The 26,326-nt window shown below is 35.6% G+C and overlaps 2 protein-coding genes and 1 non-coding gene across 4 annotated transcripts in view; 2 read left to right on the top strand and 1 right to left on the bottom strand.

Annotated features, from left to right (window-relative positions):
• Window positions 1-26,326, top strand: part of LOC126875500 (uncharacterized) — a 555,738-nt gene that overhangs the window by 61,704 nt on the left and 467,708 nt on the right. The window contains exon 1 of one of the 2 annotated variants that reach the window (XM_050638470.1): window positions 5,380-5,400. The exons of the other annotated variant lie outside the window; for it this stretch is intronic. The gene's annotated coding sequence lies outside the window, so the exon portion shown is untranslated. Of the gene's footprint in view, window positions 1-5,379; window positions 5,401-26,326 lie in introns of those variants that run through there. 2 annotated transcript variants of the gene reach the window in all.
• The window catches only part of LOC126875523 (uncharacterized), a 422,308-nt gene that overhangs the window by 321,771 nt on the left and 74,211 nt on the right, over window positions 1-26,326 (bottom strand). The gene's annotated exons all lie outside the window — the stretch shown is intronic.
• LOC126875647 (U6atac minor spliceosomal RNA) lies at window positions 16,216-16,322 on the top strand. Its single transcript, XR_007693611.1, has one exon. It is a non-coding gene; the product is annotated as a U6atac minor spliceosomal RNA (small nuclear RNA).

The following is a 26,326-nucleotide window of genomic DNA, read 5'->3' as shown; positions in this document are numbered from 1 at the left end:
CAAAGGAATCCTGCAGTTTACAAGCTTACGTACCAATCTGTTATCGATAAGGTACCTAACAAAAATTGGCAATAAAGTTACCTTTTCAGGGAACTCAGTAAAGATAACAGGATAACAGAGAAAGAATTAAGACTTGATAAAGAAGAGAATAGAGGTTATACACTGGAAGCCAGGTTACGGAATGATAATAAATCACAGCTGTCTTCTGAGAAAATAGTCTTAGACGAAAAGGAGTATACACTGGTGAGATCAGACATAGGAAATGTTAGAGGTGCAATAGTTGATATGATGTCACAGCATCGCAGACTAGGCCTTGTATGCGAGGAACACTGAGAAAAGATAAGAAGGAAAGAGATCGTAAGAGGTCTCAATTACTCAGTAGAAAAACAAGAGATATTTATGTAGGCTAATGCCAGTAAAATCTCTCAATGATAGTCGGTACATGCTGATAAATGCTTACAGTAAATATGTATATTTTGTGCATATTTTTCTAATAAACAAACATGAGGCAATAGGTAGATTTAAGGAATACATGAATAGGTATGAGTGTATGTTAAATAAAAGAATAATACCCATAAAATCTAACAATGGAAGAAGATTTATAAATATCAAGTTTCAAGCATTGCTTAGGAGCAAAGGAATACGATACGAAAAGACTGTTCCATACAACCCGGAAAGCAATGAACAGAATCGTGTTAGATAAGGTAAGAGCGATGTTAATTGATAACAGACTTCCTAGGGCGTTAGGTAATCGGTTCTGGGCGGAAACCGCCGCTACAAAAACATCCATATGTCCAATAGAAGAAGCTACGGTAACATCGATAGTGGCATGGGAAGAAAACGGACTGCAATCAGCGTTAACCTTCTGCGCTGCGAATTTTATTTCAGCAGCTGCCAACGCTTTTAAGTGTTTTATTTGAAATTTACTTTAACTAAAAAATAAGACGATTTAAATAAATAAAGAAAGAAAGAAATTCACTTAAATACCAGTTTTATTCACAATATTGTTGTATTTTGTAATTTTTAAATGTATGATATATCTTGAAACAATTTCCAGGATGCAATCTTGGTTTTCTTTCGCACGTTTCACAAAAAATGGTGGACATGAAATAATGTCAAGTGGGACTCGACAAAAGAACTGCTGAGATAAAAACTGATATCGAGTCACACTCGACATAGGAGTGCAAAAGGTTAAGGTATTTATCTGTACAACGTATTATTATATACCAAAGAATTGTAGAAATAAGTTTGAACTAGTATAAAAAAGGACAAGATTTATTGGAAGTTCGACGATAGTAAAGGATGCCGAATATATGATATGCAGATAGTGCTAAGATATACGCAGCTCGTTCAGTTTAATAAAGTTTAACGAAGGCATTATAGGATTACAACTATTAAGAAGAAATGTAGAACAAGATGACCTAAAAATGTTATATATGTAAGTAAAAGAAATGAGATAAAAGAAGGGTATAATGAAGCAGTTAATAATGAAAAATATATGTGTTAAAGTGGGTCTCACTTCTAACAAAACTACATCTTCTGTAGTGTTGGTTTACTTAGTCCCGCGAAAGCTGCGACTAACGACGAACGCGACTCGTTTGTCACGTAGAATTCGTAATAAAAAAGGAAGAGCTGAGCAATCTTAACTTGACTGTCCTTTTATATTTTTATATGCTTTTATTCACAAAAACGATGAAGTACAATATTACAATGAAGTAGCGAAGTTACAAAGTATTAAAGTAGTCGTTCAAATCGCGGCCAAGACGGTACCCAAGACTAGTCTCGTGGTCGAATACTCCCAGTTTTTATATGTTGAGTTTGTAGGAGTTTAGGGGCAAGGAGAGGAACCTGAGTGACGTACGTAATGGGGAAAATTTGGTGTTGGGCCACGTTCAAAAGTAAGATCAAAGTGTACCGGTTCATTGACAGGTGCTCATAGTGTGGAATAACGTGGATTTGGGTATGGTCGCTGTCACACGTTTGTCACGCAAAATCACAATTCACAACTCGGATTATATAAAAATAACAAGGTTGAACCGTAACACAACTATTAGTTTTCTTTTTATCAATCTTTATTATGAATTCAATAATCACAATTGAATATACACTGAATTGACACGTATAAATCACTGTTCACTCCAACAACTTTATATAGAATCTAGTTACACTGATGCGTAGGTATAAACTAAGTACGCGACTGGTTTAAGGGTAGAAACTCGGGAAAAAGGTGTTGATTATTCTAAAGATAGAGACTGAGTAGTTTAGTGACGATGTTGTGGCGGAGGAAAGCTAGGGATGGGTGTGTCTAAGGCCACGAGATGAGCTGATTCGTTAAGGACAATTTTGGTTAGGAAAGCGAGGGTGATAGACATTGCTTTTGATTGGAGCGCAAGAACCCTGGTGGACTAGGAAGGCTCTTAGCCGTCCTTGAGAGAAAGTTGCTAACGGAAGATACCAAACGTGAGAAAACTAAGTTTCCCGTATCTTTCCGTAGTAAACAGAAATGTAAAGAACACTGGAAATAGAAGATGCTTGTTTTTGGTCCGAAAGATCTTAACTATGAAAATGCCAAGATTTATGGTGGGTCCTTAAGACTATCGAGGGTACGCAGTAAGGATGTGTACACATCTGGATGCCATCTTGCTCTCGGTATGCGGCCTGGTATCTGATGTGGATTGATGTTACACGTTTGTCGGCCCTGACACAACGATTCTCTTTCCAGCAGCTTTTTTGTCTCTATTATAGTACCGCGGAGAGATCACCGACATACAGACAACGTCGACGACAAAGCGCAAATGCCGACAAGCCGAAGGGGTCGGTAAATTCAATAGGCCTAACGGCCATCAATATATTTCAGCACCGCAGTCGTTGATATTCGGTTAGCCACCGGAGAGTCAAGAGTCAAGAGTCGTTCATCGACAGTTGTCACATCACACTACTGCATTAAGTTCACGTTAAATAATCATCCTTCATATTATTGTAGTATCATGGACAAGGGGCCTGGGGTTGTTGTGCGGATTGTAAACAAACGGTTACTGAGGTGCGAATTATAAACAAGCGGTTGTTGAGCATGTGCGTAGTGGGGCTAAGACGAAAGATAAGGAGTTAGCTAGGGGACGATAAACGAATTAATAGCAGTATCAGTTGAGAAGTCAGAGAGTGCGGTTTGTGTTGTCGAGATAGTGTTGTTAGCGTTGTTAAGAGAGAGTTGAATTTGCGTTGACAAGAATTGCTAATTAATTATCTAGTTGTTTTAATAATTATAAGTTTGTTGCAATTAGTTCATGTTTAATAACCATTGTTTTCTGTTTAATTAACATCTGTTTAATCCATTTGTCATTAATAAACTAATCACAATTATTTACAGTACTACATTATAATAAATAAATACTAATCATCCATTTTCTGTTTAGTCTATTGTAATAAATCAATCTATAAATAAATTATCATATAGGATAGAAACCATTGGAAATCCTAATTTCTAACATTTCTGAATAAAGAAATTCTATAATATTGACAATTCTATAATGACAAAATCCGCAATCGCTTAGTTGTCAACCCAATACATTCATCCACACGTTTGCTCTCCCTATTCCGAGATAAAACCTCAACAATATGGAAAGCCAAATTAACGAAGGTAATACAGGGAGCAGAAAATACTAACCAGAAGCAGAAGAGTTTCAAGAAAATATAAAACGCGGACGCAAAATAGGATGGCTGAATAAAGTCGCACGAGAAAAGCATGACAGGTTGCTAATGGAAAGAGAAATGCGCTTAAGAGAAGAAGACGTTTCGAAAGATTAGAAAAGCGAAATGAGTGAACGAATGTTATTAATACACAGGACACATTACTACCAAATAACTATGTGGCAGCGATAGAATCAGAGATCGTGTCTCACCATGATGAGACAGCACACGAAATGGAGATTAGTGCAGCACGAAAAAGAGATAGAAACGATAGAGAGCAATTGGGTGTACAGTCAGAAACATTCGCAAGAAGCAAATATAAAGTACAAAGCAAGATTACTCGCAGTAGGACGCGACTAGAAATCGGAATAAATTGCGGGGAATCATTCGCTCCTGTCAAGCGATTGGACACAGCAAGGGTTATGCTGGCTCTAACACCGATTAATCGAATGAAAATCAAGCAATCTAACGTCAAATCGTCATACTTATACAGAAATATAAAGGACATAGCATATATGGAACAACCACTAGGATTTATAACCGACGGTAACAAAGTATGCGAGCTAGAAAACCGCACATATGGATTGCCTTAATCTGGATACCATTGGATATTATATAACACAATTTGAAGGAGAATCGTGTGCATATAAATTAAGGGACAGAAGCAACCGATCGTTGAAATATACGTAGCTGACTTTTTATAGCAGTAAATGATAAGATAGTTGAAGAACTCGCATCAAAATTGAGATAGCACTTTGAGTTAGCGGAATCGGAAGAAAATAATTCCTTAAATATAAAAATTATAAAAAAATAAAGATGTGATATAATTATCGGAAATATTATACAAAGAACAAATTTTAAGGAAATACCGCCTAGAAAGTTGCGATCCAGTAAAATAGCCAGTAAGAAAATTTAAATGCATTTAAAACAAGATTTAGATGCATATGAGGATCGCCGAAGCCGGTGTCACGTAAAGTGAAAAAAGAAATCGAAGGTGAAAATAAAAAAAGAGAGAATTTATTTGCTAACATCTTGTTTACACTAATGACAGTTAACTTCCCAACTCCAGCCGTGTCTTTCAAAGACTGGAGCTCTTACAACTCGGCCGCATCCCTATACAAGTGGTTATCTCATGAAGTAGGGAGGACCCCCGGGTGTTGGGTCCGGGCCCTGGACCCCCTGCTGCCGCGTGCACTCCCTTGCCGTCTGGAGGGTGTCCGTCATTAGCCCATCGGTTTTGAAGTGTGCCGGTCGTGACACCGGGTAAGACCGAATACCAATAGTTACTGAGACCACTGATTAGTGGTAATAGATTTACTGCATTTTTTTTTATTTATTTATTTGTTAAAATTACAATCAATTCTCGCGTTGAGAATTTTCAGTAATTTTTCTGGCTTGGCGCAGTGACATGGCTGATTATTTATAATAAGTTAATACTTATTATAGATAAATATAATTTATAAGTATTATAAATAAGAGAATATTGCTTAATTTTTTATAACTAAATGAATTTTAGTTATAAAAAGTTTAGGTCTAGCGGGTAGTGCTTCTTCAGCCTGCGAATCTGATCCGTCGTATCAAGTAGTTCAGTGATTAGGGGGTTTCGGTGTTTGTTGACTCTTTTGCTATATCTGTCGCTGTATTTTGCTATTTCCTCTTTGACTGTGGGTATCTTGAGGTCGCGATGGATTTTTTCGTTGGTAACATACCAAGGTGCTTCTATTAAGGATCTTAGCGTTTTCGATTGGAAGCGTTGTAGTATTTCGATGTTGGAGTTACTTGCTGTTCCCCATAGTTGGATTCCGTAGGTCCAGACAGGTTTTATTACGGTCTTGTAGAGGATAATTTTATTCTGTATGTTTAGTTTGGAGCGTCGGCCTGTGAGCCAATAGAGTTTTTTTAGTTTGTCCTTTAGTTGCTTCGTTTTATCTGAGATGTGTTTCTTCCACGTTAGTCTCCTGTCCAGGGTCATGCCCAGGTATCGGACTGAGTCCCTGTTAGGAACTGTTGCATTGTTGATGGTGACCTGGGGGCAGGTTTGTTTTCGGAGCGTGAAGGTTACATGTGAGGATTTCTTTTCGTTGATTTTGAAGCCCCATTTGTGAAACCACTTTTCCATGGAGTCGAGACCGCTGGAGAGTGGCTATTACCGGGTCTGCGTGGGTAGCTAATAGCGCTGTGTCGTCTGCAAATGTCGCTATTGTTATATCGTTTGATATAGGTAGGTCGGCAGTGTAGATGGAGTACAGTAGGGGTCCGAGGACACTACCTTGGGGTATGCCGGATTCTATTGGGAATGTTGCGGAAGTGGCGTCTAGGCATTTAACCATGAATTGTCTATTGGTTAGGTAGGGTTTTAGGATGGAGTAGTAGGGGTGGGGTAGGATCTTTTTAAGTTTGTATAGTAGCCCTTCGTGCCATACTTTGTCGAATGCCTGTTGGATGTCTAGGAAAACCGCTGAGCAATATCTTTTCTTTTCGAGTGTTTGGCTGATCGTATGGATGGATTTGCTCTACTGTTGAATGTTGTTTTCGGAAGCCGAATTGGTGATCTGGGAGTGTTTTCAAGTTCTCTAGGAGTGGAAGGAGTCGGTTCGTGAGCATCTTCTCGAATAGTTTGGACAGGGTAGGTAAAAGACTGATTGGGCGATAGGAGCTGGTTTCGTATTTCGGTTTACCGGGTTTAGGGATGAGGGTAATCAGTGAGATTTTCCAGGCCTTAGGATAGTGTTCAAGGCGAAGGATAGCATTAAAAATCGATGTGATGGGTGCGATCCCTTTTATGGGAAGTTCCTTGATTGCTTTATTGCCTATTAGGTCGTGCCCTGCTGCTTTCTTGGGGTTTAGGCGACTGATTGTTTCTATAGTCTCTGCAGAAGTGAAGGGTTCGATAGGAGGGGAGATTTGGAAGGGGGTGTGCAGGTATTCAATAACGTCCGCGACAGCTTTGGAGGAGTAGGGTTTGAATACTTTGGACAAGTATTTGGCAAACAGGTCGGCTTTTTCTATAGGGCTACGAGCCCATCCACCTTGCGGACGGCGGATTGGGAGGATTATTTGTGGGGGCGTGTGAGTTTCCTGGAGGCCTTCCATAGCGAGTAGTTGGAGTCAGCTGTGGGGGATAAACTGGCGAGATATTTTTGGAAACAGTCGTTTTTATAATTTTTGATGATTGTGATTGGCTTTCTAGTTGCGTTGTTTAGTTTGCGTTTGTCATCCGGTGTTCTATGGGTCTACCATACTCTTCTTAGTCTACGTTTTTCGGCTATTTCTTTTAGTATGTATTGGGGATATTCTTGTTTGCTGATAGATGTCTTTGTCGGTGTGGAGAGGCGGATTGCGTTTATTATGCTCGTGCTTAAGTATTCCGTGGCTGCTTCGATTTCTTCCTTTGTTTTTAGTGGAGTTAAGGCTGAAGTTGAGTGTGTAAAGACTACTCTAAAGAGCTGCCAGTTGGTGTGTTGGTTGTGAATGGAGCCATTAGGTGTATTCTCGATGGTTGTTGAACTGACTGTTGCTATCACGGGGGGGATGATCAGAGGAGAGATCAGCCGAGGAGTTGATCTGGACGTGTCTTGATGAGATATTTTTAGTTACGAAGAAGTCGAGAAGGTCGGGTATTTTGTTGGTGTCAGTGGGCCAGTATGTGGGTTCGTATGTGGTGAGGTAGTTGAGGTTGTTGTTTATTATGCTGTTTAAGAGGTTTTTGCCTCTTGCTGTAACCAGTCTGCTGCCCCATTGGATGTGCTTGGCGTTATAGTCTCCTCCAGCTATGAATCTATTGCCCAGGATGTCCAGGAAGTTATCAAAGTCTTCTTTGGCGATGGAGTGTCTGGGAGGGCAGTATACTGCTGAGGTGGTGATTGTGCCATGACAGTCTTCTATTGCTACGTTTGTTGCTTGGAGGTAGTCTTTCTGGAATGATGGAAGTTCGTAGTGCTTAATACTTGCTTTGATTATTATTCCGGTGCCACCGTGGCCTTTCCGCTGGGGTGTTGGGTATGGTAGAATTTGTAACCATTTATTTTCAGATAGTTTTTGTCGGTGAAGTGGGTTTCCGATACGAGCATTACGTCGATTTGCTGCTGTTTTAGGAAGAGTTCTAGTTCAAATTTGTGTTGTGCTAAACCGTTGGCGTTCCAAAGAGCTATGCGTCTTGGTTTTATTTTGCGTCGGGGCGTATTAATTTATCCATGATGAGTGTTAGTAGCGATAGCAAATTATTTATTTGCTCTGATTGTTTCTCTATTAGCTTTTCAAGCCTAGAGAAGTTGTCTGTGTTAGGTGAGTTGGGGATACTATTTTGGGAAAGATCCCTTTGGCTATTCGGGTTATTTTGGATGCCTTGTACTGCTTGGGCATAGGAGGTTGAGGTAGTGGTGAATTTAGTAGGACTGGGTATTTGGTTGGTTGAGGGGGTTGGGGTAGTCGTGGATTTCGGCGGACTGGGTTGGTTACCTCTTTTGCTCTGAGTTTAGGGTACCTGTTTGTGTATAGGGTTTTATAGGCTGAGCAGCCTTTATAGTTGGCAGGATGGTCACTTTGACAGTGGATGCATTTCGCTGGGGTTTCCGGTGATTTAGTGCACTGGTCGGTGGAGTGTGTGCCTGCACATTTAACGCAGCGGAAGGTATGGTTGCAGTATTTCTGCGCGTGACCGTACCTTTGGCACCTTTTGCATTGCACTATTTCTTTTTTCACAAGCGGTGGTTCGAATTTTACTATTGCGTTCATTAGGCGACTGATGTTGTAGATTTCCTTATTGTTAGGCTTTTGTTTTATGTCTATAAAAAATAAGGATAACGGTTCTTTCGAGACTCTATGCCTTATATTACTTACGTTGATGACTTCGTGGCCGAGTTTTGAGAGTTCGTATTTGAGTTCGCCTATGTCTGCTGAGTGGTGGATGTTGCGTAGAACCACTCGAAAAGATCTTTCTTGTTTGAGTTGTTATGTGTGAAAGTTGGCGTTCAAGGTCTTAAGCAGTTTGGTGATTTTTCTGTATGCATCAGGGGTTGTCGGCAGAATTTTTACTTTGTTGTTGTTAATCTTCAGGTTGTAGTCGTTGGAGATATCTCACTCTAAGGACTTGATCATTGTTTGTATGTCGATGACATCATCCACAAATATTAGTGGGGGAGGGGGGATTCTCTGTGCTTGTTGGTTTGGCGGCGGGTCTGCGATTTCCATGGCGTCGTTAGTGGATTGCAGTACGGCGAACCTGTTGTGAGTGTTTATTTGTATCGTTGATTGTTCGTTCCGGGTGTCGATCGTGTCTGGTTTTGATGTTTCTATTTTCCGTTTCTTTGTAATATTAGCGTCGTTGGTGCGGAGGGTTCTGCTGCACATCTGCCACGGAGGAGGTAGCGCGGGGTAGTTGCAAGTTTGCTCAGGAGAGCCTGGCCGCGATTGCTGGGCCATCATCGAGCTAGTCAATTCAAAATGAATAACTAGTCGTGAGGCTATGAGGCTAGTATTCGAGGTTGGGGTTAGGTGCGTGGGATTTTCTTCTCCCTAAAGTCCACTTGTTTAGAGATTATGGTCTCAGATGGATCAATAATACCAAATATCTACTACATAACATGGAATTGCTTCTGTAAGAAAGTGTTAAATCAATAAATATAAAACTGTTCTATTATTGCGTATTTTTTAAAGACCAGTCATTTTCACTGGGTTTGGTAGAAATAGCTTCGTGTTAACTATCGGTAGTTCTAGTGTTAAGGAACAATTGTAGAGAAAAATTGTGCACTGTTTTATCCATCACTCCATTTTTTTATAGATTCAGTTGCAAAAAGCAAAATTATACTTTTTTCAAAGATAGAATCCTATGATTTTTCCTGCATAAACTGATTTCTCGAATCACGTTAGGTATAAAATATATAAAGGATGATCATAGAAAACTCAAAATTTTTCAGGATGTTTTATTGTTTTAAAAGTTGCTATAATTATCCTATATTTTTGCATATTATTTGCATTCTATGCATTTTTATAACTTTAACTCTCCTACGACCTTTCAGTCGTTTTATCCCAAATCATATTTCTATTGTGGCGGATCGGTATCAACAGGACGCCGACAGGTCGAGGCATCAACGCGGCGCAACACCTCCCGGGCGATCCGCTGGTAGCAACCGCCAACACTAGAGGGCTACGACGACAACGGGTCTGTCTAAATCGCTAGCGGTCGAATATACGAGCGATTGATACAAATACCGCACCTAGCGAGACTCCCTCTACGTCTAAGGCAGGGACTACCGGGCATAGCCTTACTGATGAGTCTACCGGTAGTCCCGGGACGAAACGCAAAACTCTCTTTTCATCCGCCACACTATCTTTTGAATAACGAATTTTCTTGAATGTAAGAAAAATATGGCTAACAAGTCGAAAATCCAAACTAAGCATAGAAAACAAACTAAAAATATATAAAATGGTCATAAAACTAATCTGGACGTACGGAATAGCACTATGGGGAACAGCAGCGATGAGCCATATAACCAAAATAGAGGCAACGCAATCGAAAATACTCAGAACAATAGTAAACGCGCCATGGTACGTTAGGAACAAGGACATACGGAAAGACCTGGGAATACCAACGGTCAAGGAGGAGATTAACAAAAGTGCAAGAAGGTACGGAGAAAGAATAGCAACGCACCCAAACCGGCTGGCAGTGGAAACGGTCGATACATCAAGCATAAAAAGAAGATTAAAAAGGAAACACCAAACAGATCTCACAAAGGAGATAACCTAACAAACACGATGATGGTACCCCGCTGGGGGTAGCCACCCACATGTTATATTAGTATACCGCTATAATATTTTACTAAATGTCCTACTGGACAAATTGTAAAATCCAAATAAATAAATAAAAAAAAAAAAAGAAAAATATGAAAGAGTCATTATCAATATGCATGATTTTCCGTTTCAATTGTACGATATTTTATGGTTTTCCCAAAGTATTAGAAGTTCTTTTTCCAATTGAAACAAAAGCACGATCGCAATTTTAAGAATTTAAGACTTAAATTTTGCATAAATGCATAAAAATTTCCACTCTATTTATACCTCAAAATTTTAATTCACAATAATTATTCCGATTATTTATAATTTCGAGAATGTGTAATTGAGGTCGTTTATTTAGATTACTGGTTAGAGATAATGGTTGGAGATGATAGTAAATGATGTTCTATGTACAGTGATTGAGTTGGTATCTTTGATACGTTCATTATGATCTAATTTATCTGATTTAATTATGGAGCAAGCATTTTAGGTAATTAAATTATAACGTAACTAAACCACATATGTAATTGTTTTCACAAAATATTCTAATGAAACAAAAAGGGTAGTTTATGTACTTGCTTTGATTATTAATGACAATAATATTACGGTTCTTAAACAATACTTGAAAAAGTAGTTAATATAAGAAAACATGCTTTTCATTGTAATATTAGCAATTATTATATATGTCGGGTTTACATTAGAATTAGAGTTAGGGGCGTGAAACGAATCTTCGTTCGGACTACACCTTGTCGTTATGCAATAGAGAAGACATTGACTAGTGCAAATACGATTATTATAGAATTGGACGAGTAACCGTGGTAATTAGATACTCGAGAAACTAGTGACAATGATCCTAGGTTCAATAACGAATCCGCGGTCAACGGGATAACAGGATGTGCTTTCTTCCAAAGCCCAAATCGTAGTCGACTTGCTTGGATACGATGGAAGTATAACTAAACTAACTCTTTGTTAAAACGTGGAATATCCACCGAGTGTACAGACGCTAAGTAACTCGCTAATACGACCTCACGAGAGAATGACTTTCCGTCGCGATGATGCCGCAGAGGAAAACTATGATGGGGTGTGTCTAAGGACACGAGATCATCGGATTCGTCGGGGATAGTCTTCGTTCAGAAGGCGAGGGAAATTGACGTTGCTGCTAATTGGTCAATCACCATATCGGTGGTTAGAAAAAGATGCTAGCCGCCATCGAGGGAAGGTTGCTGGTGGGAGACGCCGTTCGTTGAAAAATAGGTCTCTCCTATCTTCCCGTAGTTGGGACAAAGACTGTTTGTCTGTTTGAAGGACTTCAGGTAGCTAGATCTTAGTGTTTATAACGGCCCTCGGGCTAGCTGATCACGTACTGTGGAGACGCGTCGGCATCTGGTAACCATCATATCCGAAGAATAGGATCTGCGTGTGGCGAGCCACGGGACAGAAACCGTTGGAATGTTTACTGTCGCGTGCCGCCACAAATATTTCTTTTAAGGAGAGCTATAGAATTACTCCATTACCTTTGTTAGACAAAGCGTTCATCCCGTGACCGCGGCTACGTTCGGCGACTGGCTGTCGCCTCGAGCCCAAGCTCATTATCACAAATCTCGAACAAATACAATCGGATCGAAAGACGACAATTGTTTAATTACGCCTATGATAGAATCTAGATTACGGTGTTAGGGGATTATCCCGAAGTTCCAAAGGGGAGGCTTCGATGTCCTTTCATCTCCTACATATATTATAAGCCCCATTGTTCATTTCGAACTACTACAAGTATAATACAGTTTGCTATAAGCATAAAACCGAAGTTTACAAAGATAGAAGGAAAATAAAGACAAGATAAAGACAAAATAAAGGTAAAAATTTCTTTTTGGTAAACAAAAAATGCATAAAAAGAAATAAAATTGAAAAATCATTTCATAAGAAAGTAACGAGCATAACTACAGTACAATATTTTTAAAAAAGGAGAAAATGATACATCCTTTACTTAATTAAATTTTAAATATTTTAAGAATCGAATCACTACTTAACATCAGTTGTTCGAGTTCATTAAAAATATGAAAGAAAAAATATTAAATAAATACTTTTATCTCGTTTATCTGTATTAGATTTGATAGATTTAGACAACTTTTTAAACGAAACATCTTACATTCTTTAAAGAGGTTCAGGAGCTATTGCAATGCCCCTCGTGTGCGTAAGTATAATTATTTATTTATGAAAAAATTCTGTGAATAAATAGATCTAAATATTTTGTATGTATGTTCATATTATATGCAATCTGCAAATATATACAAATTTAACAGATTAATTATTCGTACAAATACTATAATTTTCTATTATTATTTAAATAAATTTTATTAATGACAAAATTCCGTGTCTGTATCTTCTACTGAATCAAATTTTTAATTATTTATTTTAAGAAGCATGTGTGAACTTATTATTTTAGTCCATATAATTATTGAACATTTATTACAATTTCTCAACAATCTCAGTGAAAATACACATTGAATGGAAGGATTTAGTGGCATTTCCGTATAATTTTTAAGCCATTGAATATAATGGAACAAGGTTTGAAAATTATTATGATATAATCTCTTTCTAATAATTTATATATAACATATTTTTTATTTATTTCGTTAGTTTTTTAAATGTCTTAAACTTAGTCGTTTGAAACAAATATAACAAAATAAACAAAACTGTTTCTTTGATAGTTTAGAGTTTTTATTTTTTAGGTAATTTAAATTGTAAGTTGGGAACATATTTACTTCACAGATTATACATGGCAGGGCACAGGAATCTTAAGATTTCAATTTCTTATTAAGCTTTTATGTTAGTACAAAGATGCCAATTTATTTTTTGAAAAAGACTCTCTCGAATATTATTCTAGTTGATTCCAAAGATTTCCTATTACCTTTTGGATCATTTCGTTATGGAATGCTGCAATTTTATCTTTTCTTTCAATTCCTAAATATTGACAAATGGAGGATCACACTCTTTGTTTTTTGGTTTTAGAGGCAACTATCACTAATCGTAATAAATCAAATTTGCCGATCAAGAGAAATAAGAAATATCGTCGTACGATGAAACCGAATGCCCAGAAAACATTCCACTCGCAAACATTCAACACACTGCCATTGTGATGTGCAAAGTTGTATTAGGTTGTCCGAAAAGTGTCTTTCTTTTCCAGACACGTCTTTTACAACAACGCATCTTTATATAAGCATGAAACCTAATCTGTCGAACGTTGTGATCTTTATTTTGCTGGAATAAAATGGATCATACGTAATTCGATAAAATAATACAAAACGGAAAATGCTGTGCATCCATTATTTCCTTATAAAACGAAAGGAACTTTTCGGACGACCTAGTACCCTAATGGGACCATACAGTGTTCAAGTCGATGCAATTGTGGTTCCAAAGAATTACACAGAATTTTCACATAGCGGTTTTATGTCACCGTAACGGCATAGCCTGTCCTCAAAGAAGAGGCAACGATACCAAACAATGCTGCTCCATATCGTACGGTAATGTTCTGGGTGTGAAAACCTGAACTTCGTGAAGATTTTCAGGAAAATTTTATTTATTGACACAACCAGATAATACAAAATGAGTCTGGTCTGACATAAGCAGAAAGTTCAGCGTACTATTTATAGTCAAAATTTCAAGTAACTCTTGAGAAAAATTTAGCTGTTGGACCACAACTATATTGTATAGATGAAAGTTAGGGTCCTTGTGCAAAATTCTACGAAGACTTCGACTTGAAAATAAAGCGCTTGCGTGTCTTCTGGTTGAACAGCGTTGATCCCGTTGCATTGCTATTCTCGCAATTTCAATGTCCTCTGCAATTCGTATTGCACGAGCAACAGCGAGTAGCTTCGTGTTTAATGCAGAAGCACTGTGCCAAAAATTCCGAACCTGTAACTTGATGGAGTTACGGCAATGAACAGTGTCGTAGCGCGGAATTTAAAAATGTATGCGAAATAATTACTTTGTTCGACAATATAGAAAAATCGCCACAGAAGAGTTACCAAAATACTTAGAAGGGAGGATGAAGTGGAAGGACAGAAAAATATTAGCAGGATTCAGATGTGGAAACGAGACCAAAGCAAGGGAATACTGGTAGATATATAAGAAAAGAGAGATTAGATAGATATAAGGGAGGAGGCAATGAGGTGATAACGCCAAAAGACTGATAGAATGTAAAAGCGTAATAGGTAAACGAGATGTAAAACTGAAAGCTCGTCCAAGGCGAAAAGGCACGGACTAAGTAATAATAAATAAAATTAAATAAATAAATAATTATTTTGTTCTAATAACTGATTCACTATTTCCAAAAAACGTTTCCGATACAAATGCACGATAATATTCGGTTCATCGTGCCATCATTACTGAAATTATCGGCAGGTACGCAAAGAAATGCAAGGAAAGAGCTCATAAAAAGAAGACTAAAGAGAAAACACCTCAGTGACCTCACTAAAGAAATAAAATAGACAAACTGGAAGATGGTATTCCGATGGGCGTAACCATCCACATATTATTTAGCAATAAAGCTAGAAAAGTTGAACAAATGCCCAGCTAGACAAATTGCAAAGTACAAATTAAATAATAATAAAAAAAAACACTTTCTTCTACCAATGCAGCAAAAATATTTGTATACCTATAAATCACATTTGTGATAATACATGAAATTTTTGTAAATCACTTTTCTAGATATTTTTTCCTATAAAACCATTTACAACCTCAGAGGTCAAAGAAATGACCATTACCATTTTAACCCCCAAAAAGCACCGGGATACGATATGACAAGTAAATAAAACGATTAAGGGAGTATCCTGAATTAGAATGTTCTAAAACAGCGTCTTTTTGTGATTTTTTTGTTTAGAAGGGAAAGAAAGAAAAGAATTTGTTGAATTTTGAGGTATGATTTTATATATATTTAACGAATACAAACAAATTTTTTTCAAAGTAAAAAGAAAACTTATCCACCTCGTAATTCTTGACCATAACAGAAAACCAAAAAAGGATTAAATTATTATATATTTTTCTAATAATCTAAATCTAAATCTTGAAGTTCAATCTGAGGTTAAATCTAAATCTTCTGTTACAAATTATTAATTAGACCTATTTATAACTTATGCTAATCCCATACGTTATAAAATCTCTGCCAGTGCGATGGAAAACGCAAGACTAGGCATCTTGAAAATAAGTGCATTAGAAGAGACAGGAATTCTTTTAGAACGGCCTTCTCTTACTACAAGAAATATAATAGCAGCAAAAATATATTATTAAGAGCTTCGCAATAGATTTAATAATAATGATTTAATCCAAATAATGATTTAATTAAGGGAATTATTTGCCTTCACTACTTGTATTTTGAGAGGGCTATGAGAAATTGCCACATTAAGAATCAAATACTTTCCAATCAGCTCGGCATACAGAGGAGCACAAATTATTAGCAGAGGACTGAGAAAGTTTCTTATTAAAAGAAATATACAACATTTATTAGAAGAATACAACAGGCAAGCGGCCAGCCCCTCCCTTGCGTGTGCTGTGGGATGTACTTTCTGAGAGTACTTGGTTGAACGTGCTTCGTGTTAAGCACACAGGGGCCCGACGATCAACTCGCACAACACTGGTCTACTGTCGTCCCGCCCGTGGAGATTTTAGCCGGTAAGAATCCGGCACTACCTTCTGCCCACCTACACTTAGGGTAGTAAGGTGTTTATGAAGATTTCCTCCACGTAAAAAAAAAAATTTTTTTTGTAGTATGAGAGGAGAGACGTTTAACACTCTATTAAATAAGGGTAGAACACATATATAAATGGTAAGGCACTGTCGCCTTTTGGCGGCACTTGGCAAATCTTTTTGGAAGGACCGCTTCCGAAAAACGCAAGTGCTAATAACTTTTTCTCACTGGCGAATAATCTTTATCAAACTTTTTTTGTGACAAATGATCTTTACATCCTTTTGAGCATTGGATTTCGAACAATATATTAGACGCGAATCTAGATGTTTGATCCATTGACATCATGTAATCAAAAACGAAATAGATAAAAAAATTTGATATGCAACTGACAAAATTTACACTATTAATTATCAAATTCCAAACCTGCGAAATATAATCATAGGCAAAACTTGGATACATACTGATGGTTAGAAAGTGGCGCCTACCGACATTCTGCATCAATTTCAGTAAACATATTTCTTTCAATTTTTTCGAAAGTTTCTATTTGTAAATTGGTTAATTAATTATTTTGTTTTATTTTATTTATATTATCACATATTACTTTATTTCCTTTTATATTATTTCATGTTTTTTTTATCTCATTTATTTATTTTATTTCATCAACGTAATTTTCGTATGCCCTAAGAAAGCATAAAATAATCAATGCAAATATTGTAATTAAATATAAGAAATTATACTCTGCGAGTACTCGAATTTTAAAGCCATTGGATTGGATTCATTATAACTAATATTTTATTGATCTGCGGCATTTCAGTCAATATCACACGATTATGTTATTATTATTATTATATTATATTATTATATAGTTATTATTATATTAAAGCTGTTTTATGAATACACGTTAAAAAAGGTACACGTTATACAGTTGTTTATGGAAATCGTTACAAAGTCACGTAGTATCTAAACACCCGGCGCAACACTTAAAACTCGTTTGCGAAAAAGCATAGTCGTCTGTGCTATGTGTATCAATACAAGCGTCGCACGCGTATATCAGCTGGTGTTGCTATGTGAGTGGCGCAGACAAGTGATGAATGTTACCCATACAATTCGGATATAAGACTCAGACTGCGGATTTCAGACGCAACCGCGTAAGGCGCGGCAGTACGGCTAAGGAAATTCCATCTTTAGACAATAGGGCCTTGTCTAGCACTGTTTCCAGGAAAAGCGTGCTCGGATTGCAAAGCACCTCACGACAAAAAAAGACCAGGAAAGTGAGTTAAATATAAAGGGGCATTCCAAGCGTTAGGTGAGATTAGTTTCAATCAAAAATGAATTTTTAATCAATATTCAAACGTGTTATTTTGTATATCAATTGTATAAATAACAAGAAGGGATTAATATATCCTTTTAAACTTTGTACGCTGCACAAAAACACAAAACACATTTACTCGCAATATATTCTAATAGAGTTTCATTCGCTTGAAAAGAAACAAAAGATTTTGATTGCAATATACTTGCGTCTGCGGTTTGCTATTGAAACAGACGATTATCAGACATGTACTTACACACGTTTAAGGCGAACTCAATATTTGAAAATTTTTGAAAATCAGTTTAAAGTAAAATTTTCAAAATTGTAAGACAGACGTGTGTTTATCATTTCCAACGTCACAAAATACTGATTTTTTAATGCGAACAAAATTTCATTTAAATATGTTAAACCACAGACATTAAAACTGCAAAGGAGCAACTCGATTACAAAAATAGTTTCTGAATTCCATTTTCATGAAAATGAGCAATTCACGTAAATTATATGATACTTCACTGAAAAAATGTTTAACTTGTAAGTCAAAAAATGATCGACTTGATGTGGAATGAGCCTTATTGGAAAACAGAAGCGTGTTTCTTCATTGTTTCAGTATATGCAAATGGGTCTGAGCCATACATCAGACGCTACCATCTGATGCTTATACCGTCTTTTCTATCGTTACTTAGTATTCTATCTGGCACTTGGAGACTGAAAAAACTGAGGTTTTACATTTTCTTCCTGTGATTCTTGCTTTTCTTTATTCGATTTAATTTAGTCAGCTTTTCGTGGCAGCCTATACCTACCATTATAACTAAGCGTGCACGTAGATAATACAGAGATAATAGCAATAGGTAATGAAAAATAAATAATAAATAAATAGATAATAATGTATTAATTAATTAAATGCTTCAGATAGAACATTTTAATTTTATAAAAGGAGCGAAATGGGGCATTTTTATCAAGAAACGACTTGAAATTATATTATTGAGATATATATAATTTTATGTGCTAGATTAGGTTAGCTGCGTAGTAGCGATGCATGTATGTGAATATCAGTGTGTGGAAGATTGTGTGCGCGCGGCGTCTCGAAAACAAAGAAATGTAAACTGTTGAGTTAACAATCTGGTATGGAAGAAAGTGCTGAGACGCGTGCAAGTGTGTATCGATGAATATCACTGAAATCGATTATCAAATATAAATTCTAACTGCAAATTTAGTGTTCCTATACCATTATTTCGGCTATTAAGATCCAAAATTCGGAAGATATATTTAATTAATATTTTTAAATATACGTACAACTTACACGTAAACGCAAACATAGTAAGGAGAAAACAAAGAATAGAAGTGAAAGCTAGAAAAATTTGTTAAGAAATTAGTGGTTTCAACATATGTACGTGGTATTGCAATAAAATGTCCTATCGATTTTTAAAGCTAGGACCACTTAATTTACGACACTTTGTAATAGAACATTATAAATTGGTAAAGACATCTAAAAAACAATTAGAGTAAATAAATCATGCTGTTTCTAGATCCCTATAAGCTGCATAAGATTTTCTAACTTTGTTTAAAAGGTAAAAATATGAAGAACTTTGTATACTTCAAATAGTGGGCAAAAATAACAATTATTCGCAAAATTTAGAAAAGTTATTTAAAAAAAAAGTTAACTCTTCTTGACAATAAAAAAACCTACTAAATTATAAAAGATGTTTTGAAAAAATTAAGTGATTAAAAAATCAATAATTTGTGAGTGTTCTGATTAGGAATAATTATTACAAATGTTCTATGATCTCTACGATTACCGATGACTATTATTAACGATAAACATTGTTTTTGGTTATCCATAACCATTACTGTAATGTAATTTTTAGTTATTGGTAATCATTATGTGAAGGAAGTTGTAACTAAAGAAGTTTGAGTAATTATATTGATTATTTCTGATCAAGACAATTTAAAATAATTGTAAGATGCTAACGTTTATACTATAACTTTGTAAATTTGGGTTACAAATGGCATAGTCCCTGATTCGAAGATATTCTAAAAAATGAAAAAATGCTAGGCAGAACATTTCAATTAATCGTAAGAAGCGCAGTAAAAGAAATTTGGTCTTAAAGTTCGTTTTCTTTTCTTCTTTAGAGAGAATCCAAGAATGTGCTGTGTGGAAATACCTGAAGCCCTTTGCAACGTACCTGGAATCGCGTTAGTCACGGCCAATGTAAGGAAGCAAGAGGGTGGCACTTAGTGTGGAAGAAAAATCGGAAACCACTGTGATTACTACGGAAATGGATGGAGTTAAAAAGACAAGAAAATCGAAAATTGTCCCAAGGATACGTCTGTTAATTTCTAATTGAGGGTACTTTCCCAATTGTTTCGCAAAAGGTAATGTTGATAGTAACTGCTGGTAAATATGCATTTATATCCATAAATGAATATTCGTGAGATTACAGAAATTAGGTAATAATGGTTGTAAGTTGAGTTTATAATATTTACTGATCGTTTTGGCGCGTTTACGGAAGATTTTAGAGCACTGGATAATAAAATTTAATCATAATGCAGATCTGAAGAAAATCATGTTGAATTTCTGAAAAATGGTATCTAAATATGTAAATCTGAAGAAAATTGTGGTAAATTTCTGAAGGATACCTAGTATAAATTTATTGCACAGAATATCGTGTAATTATCGTGTAAACGATAAATGTATCGTGTAAACGGATGTAATTAGATGATGTTGATTGTGAAGATTTTGTAAGTTTCACTGAATATTTTGCAGGAGAGAGCACGATGATAAAAATCAAGATCTGTGTGCAGCTAATGCAATTTGTACTTGCACTGACATGGAAAGAAGAATAGACAATATAAGATAATATTTTTTCGTTTGAAGCATCATTTTCCAAGGTAATTGGGTTTGAACTGTATACTTTATGTAAAGTATAACGTATTTTGCTTGACTAATTAATTTCCCTTTTTTATTTATTTATTAAGTTTAGGCTGTACTACATAAAAATGCGTCTACTCCAAAACGAAGTGTAATCGCAACATAAATTATATTAAAGCTTTTTGCAAATATCTTGGAAACTAAAGCGATAACATGTATAAAAAAAAAGTTGTCCAGTTGTTGACCTTGACAACACATCTCAAAATCATGAAAATCGGTGAGGTGTGCCCATTTGTATGTAATTACTTAAATAAGTTTTATATTTACATATTGAAAAATAATACGATGTATATCTCAATCTTTACCATTTATTTATTAATAATATTAACAAGAACACCATTATTGTTGACAAAACAACAACGTATGATTCGTATTATTCATTTCGATAATGTATTATTATTCAAGGCTCGAACAATTTCTCTAAATAGTATAACAAGAATATATATCAGCAAATGATACAATGTAGCTTTGTAAATTTGGACAGTAATACGACTGAAAATTGAGCTGATGAAGCAAAAACTTACGGTTGTTTGAAACTGGCAACGTATCTAGATATGCGTGCGTTCAATTGCATGCACTCGACAAATTTCATCGATTAATTCCAAAACTAAACGTAATATTGGAATTATAACTGGGAACAATGTTTCCAACAACTAAAACAATCTAAAACAACCTTTAAACGCTCGATTTTCAAAAAAATGGGCCTAATACAAAATCACTTTTTTCGTGATAAATCATTATTTGTTTGGAACAATCTAGGACAAATGTAGAACAACTTGGAACGACAACAAAAATTTCGAGAATTAAAAAATGGCGTACTAACTACATAATACTGAATTTATCTTATCTAAAAATCTGCCTTCCCAAAATACCTGATACGTAAAATAATGCATATAAGTTTTTGTTACTATAATTGTATAACTATTTCGGAACATTTAATTAATGTAATAGCGAAGTATACTTGATAGCATCGAAGTAGAATTAGTTTAATGATAGCAATACTGAGCATTGGATAATTCATAGGAATAAATAAATATTAGAATTTTATTTAGAAATATAAAACCTTTATATTTGGCGTTGTTTGTGAAAACATTCGTTAAAGATACGTTCGTTCGCTGATTAACACTGGAACTACCGATAGTTGGTCTTTAAAAAATACGTAATAATAGAATATTTTTATACTTATCGATTTATTACTTTCTTACAGAAGCAATTCCATGTTATGTAGTAGATTTTTGGTATTATTGATCCATCTGGGACCATAATCTCTAAACGAGAGTCGACACGTTTATAAAATTGTAGAACCAGTCCTTTTCACTGCAGTCGTCATATCGAATCTGGTCTGATCGAATCAAACTGATATCGTCATATCGAATGATGCGCGGTAAAAATTTGAAAAACGCGTGGCAAGTTGTAGAAAACGAGGAAACTGGTTAATTGGGGTTCTGTGGCGGCACGGGCCACGGAACTTTTCAACGGCTCCGGATGCAAAGCGCGACGCCGCCAAAGCGCAACACCGACGTGCCCAATGTACCATCGATATCTTCACACTCTTTCCGCCGAATTCTCGGAAGAGCATACACGTGCCAGCACTGGCGGCACATCTAATGAATGCACGCTAGTGGGGGATATCGATGGGCTACGAAGGGAAGAATCTGCGCGATCCGAAACAAAAGCACAGGCAGTCTGTCTTACGCCATTAAATGTGTAACTCCTCGGTACTATTTGCATAGCAACGCGTCGAATGATCTCTCGGTGTCTATCGTTATTTGTTAGTTGTTACCAGTTGTCTGTTAAGTGTAATTGTTAATTGTTAATTGTTAACTCTGATCGTTGATTAGTTCTAAATAAACTATTGTTCGTTAAAAACACCAAGAGTAGTTCCTTACGCACCTATCACCATACCACTTCAGTTCGATAAACAGATTGCAGCACTCTTTTACACTCTGACAAGTACCAATCATTTTGACTGGTATTGGTATAAATAACCTTGATAGAAAATTATTTTCAGTTTGAATACATAAAAAACAAAATAAAATTCATTATATTATTCTTTCAGTTATCGTTACGAGAGTCATTACAACATTGCGGAAAAAAATATAACATGTAGTAGGAATTTTAAAATAAAATTGTAAAACCAGTGAATTTCACTGGTGTGGTAGTGCTAGTGTTACATAATAGGTTCATTCATTGTACGATAATTAAAAACATACAACAAGAATCCTTTTAGCTAATTTATTTAATTAGATTACAAATTCCTTAAATTAAGGACATTTCTCTTCATTTTGATAATAATGCCGTATAATAAAAGAATCTTCTTTTCTTACTTCTTCTTTACCTGCAACACCAGAACAAACCAGAACGAAACTATGAAAAGTGGAACGCGCATATAAGACTGATTTTGCTCTTGCATCGATGTCGTTTGTCGGCCCGTGTTCCAATTTTCAAATTTTTGTTCTGAGTTGTTCTAGTGATGTAAGCGATGTAGTGTATGTGTTCCAAAGAAGAACCTTTTACCGTAATACTATTCTATATAAAATCAAAATATTCGCTATGAAGACATTCACTTTTTTGGAATTATTTCTGAAATCTTCTGAGATAAATCATTATTTGTTTGGAACGATACGAGATTTAAAAAATTAGATGCTAACTTCGTACAGGCGAAAAGCTTGCAGTTTATTTTTACGATCATTTTTACGTAACCTTAAAAGTTCAAGACATTGTATATTATGTCACGTGTTTATTCTTCGTCCCATTGGATCTTTAGAAAGTTGCACGAATAGTTTTCGTGAAACGGTCTCATATCAACAAAATAGCTACGAATAAAGACTGTAAACAAATATGTTTGATCGACAGATTGAAAATTTAAACAAATTTCTTGTTGCTTCAAATGTCCTAATTTTAGTGTTAACGTTACTCTTGCTTCTTTAACACGTTGACTGCCACGCGTGTTTTCAAAAAAATCTCCGTCAGGCCACGCGTACAGCAGTACCAAGCGTTCTCTGCTAGGTGCTCCCATCGATATTTTAGTACTGCGAATCGCTCAAGCGGTGGTCTCAAGAATGATCTTTCGTTTCGTTTGTTCGCAACGTTAAAACCACTAACTGTTGTCGAATATAACGAAGGAAAGTGTGGTATAGATTATTCCGACCAAATGCTCTCTTATACCACCACAATTAGAAAAGGAATCAAATGGTACAGAAAACTTGGCATTCGATTCTTTCTGCGAATTTCTGTTGTAAACGTTTTGACGGTTTACAAATTTGCAACAAGAAAAGATATAAATATTAGAATATTTAGACAATTATTAGTTGCAAAATTATTGTGGTTGTCTGAAAATACAAAAAATCCTTGTCTTCGACGGAGTCGGCATAATATCGCCGCTCGGAAAAATAATTCCGGAAGAAGCATTAGACGCGCATGCAAATTATGTTATGCGAATAAAAGACGTCGAATGGATCGAGCAAAGGCACAAAAGAATTTGAAGAAAACAACAACTTATTGTCCAAATTGTCCCGACCAACCTCAGCTATGTATACAATGCTTTAAAGTTTTACATTCTAAATAATTTTTTTAATAAACCATTTTCGTATTTTTATTTTATAACGATTCAACTATTATTACGATTAATTATTAATTAAGAATTTATTATTATATTTTCAAATACCTACGACGATCCTTCGCAAGTAGTCAAATAAGCGACACCCTAATATGGGTTACGTGGCTTGACCAGAAACTTTGCTGACACCCGAATACAGCTGTCGTGGCAGTTGTCACGACCGGCATACTTCAAATCCGACGGACTGACGATAGAGATAAAGATGTGGCGGCACTCGGCGACAATGTATATCGCTGAAGTGCCTAATGAACCATCAACATCCCAACGGTCCTTCCACCAAAGGGTCTAGAAGAAAGAGCACGTGGCAACGATCGCGGACGCCTAGCAAATGCATGGACGGTGGAGATGTTGAGGGATGACAAAAGAAAGTAATCGGATCCGATCGAAAGTAAAATCATAAGAGTCAGTCTTAGAAAGTCATGCCTAGAGTTCGGAAGTAGATTGTAAAGTGTATTGATGTTAGAAAAAAAATAAAGTTTTCTTTTTTTATTTTTTACCTCAAATTCCTTTTTTATTTTGTTATTTTACGTGACACGGTCAACGTGTTAAATACTATAAGTAAATTTTACTTTATGTATAAAAGGCAAGCCATTTTAGATCAAAATAGATAATAATTCAATTATTACTATAGAAATCAGAATTATAGTGGTTTTTGTTTATTATATAGATTTATTTATTACGATTGAAATAGAGAACTATAACTACTTAAATAGAACTTAATGTAGTAAGTAATGCGATACAACTAAGGACAACTAAATTGATAGTTCACAACTCAACTTACGACTTACAACTAACAGCCCATAACTTATGAGCAACGATTGACCCGCAACTACTCGCAGCCTACTCGCAACTGCCACTAGTCACAACTCAGTCATAACTCTAACTACAAGTATTGACTACTACTGAGCATTGACCCTTCTCTTCACCAACACTTCCTTTTTATACCAGAGTTTTTGGTATTACTACAACGCATACGTGTTTTACAACTGTCGACTCAAGATGGTCACGTACACCTTTCTTAACACGTTGAATGCCACGCCAATTTTCCAAGCTTTCGCCGTGGCGCCACGATGAGTCTTTTATTACGCGATACACATAACGTTGAAATGTTACCTACAAGAGATAAGTTACGGTGTACAATCATCAATTTCACTCGATTCACTTATTTTTACTATTATCAATTATCTCATATTGTTTCTTCGCATTGTTAAATAATTGTTCTATGTTGTTACGTCTGGGGTCCTGCCACAATATCAATATTTTTGTAAGGTTCCCATTGCTCTTTACGACAGTCTACTATAATTTCTTTAGCCCTTTTATTGTTGAAAATTTTGAATCTTAATTGCCGAAATAATGGTATAGGAACACTAAATTTACACTTAGAATTTATATTACGATAGTTATATATTTATTTGATAAACGATTTCAAAGATATTCATCGATACACACTTGCACGCGTCTCACCTTCTTCTTCCATATCAAACTGTTGATTGAACAACTTACATTCCTTTGTTTTCGAGGCGCCACGCACACACATACTTCCATACTACGCGGTCAATCTAGTCAAGCACATAAAATTTTTAATTCATTTAAATTTGGAAGGAACGTTTATCGTGGATTTAATATTTTTAATACGTTCAATATCAGTGTTATGTTAATGGATATTTTCTTAAGATCTAAAGTATGATATTAAAATAATTTAATTTACATTAAATTATTATTATATAAATTATCTTACGGTTGATATCGTACGTGATAAGGATCACGAAAGAGTATGTAATTTGGTATAGCCTTTACCACAAGAAGTATTTCAACCTGAAAAAGTTGTGTAACTCATTTTCGTTGATCCGAAGTCTTATTCAAAAGATATTATTTTTTAAAACTGTTGCCTGTTATTTAATAACAATTGTGTCACTATTACTGCAAACTTTTCAATTTTACATAACATAACGCAAAAAAATAGAAATAAACAATGAGTAATTTACTTATATATTATTTCTACAAAATCTGTATAAGACTCTAAACATTTATACAACTTTATTTTTTACACTAATACTATTACATTCGTCAAATTCATCGTTATCTCAAACTTTTTATTTGTTTTTGCAATATATTTTTTGTAAAATTACGAAATACATTTATTAGGTCAGGAGCACAATTACATATACTTATTTTCATTAAATTGATTTAAGTCTAATTAGCTATACATAGTATATGTAGCTATGCATATTAAAGATGTTGCAAACACTGTTTTTTAATTTACATTGGAATCGATTATCATTTATGTCATCTTTTTGCAATACATGAATTTTGTTTTCTAAAAATGGT

Source organism: Bombus huntii, chromosome 18 (genome assembly GCF_024542735.1).
Source record: "Bombus huntii isolate Logan2020A chromosome 18, iyBomHunt1.1, whole genome shotgun sequence".
Taxonomy (NCBI): domain Eukaryota; kingdom Metazoa; phylum Arthropoda; class Insecta; order Hymenoptera; family Apidae; genus Bombus; species Bombus huntii.
Note: the sequence above shows the minus strand (reverse complement) of the source record. Positions and strands in the feature narration are given on the sequence as shown.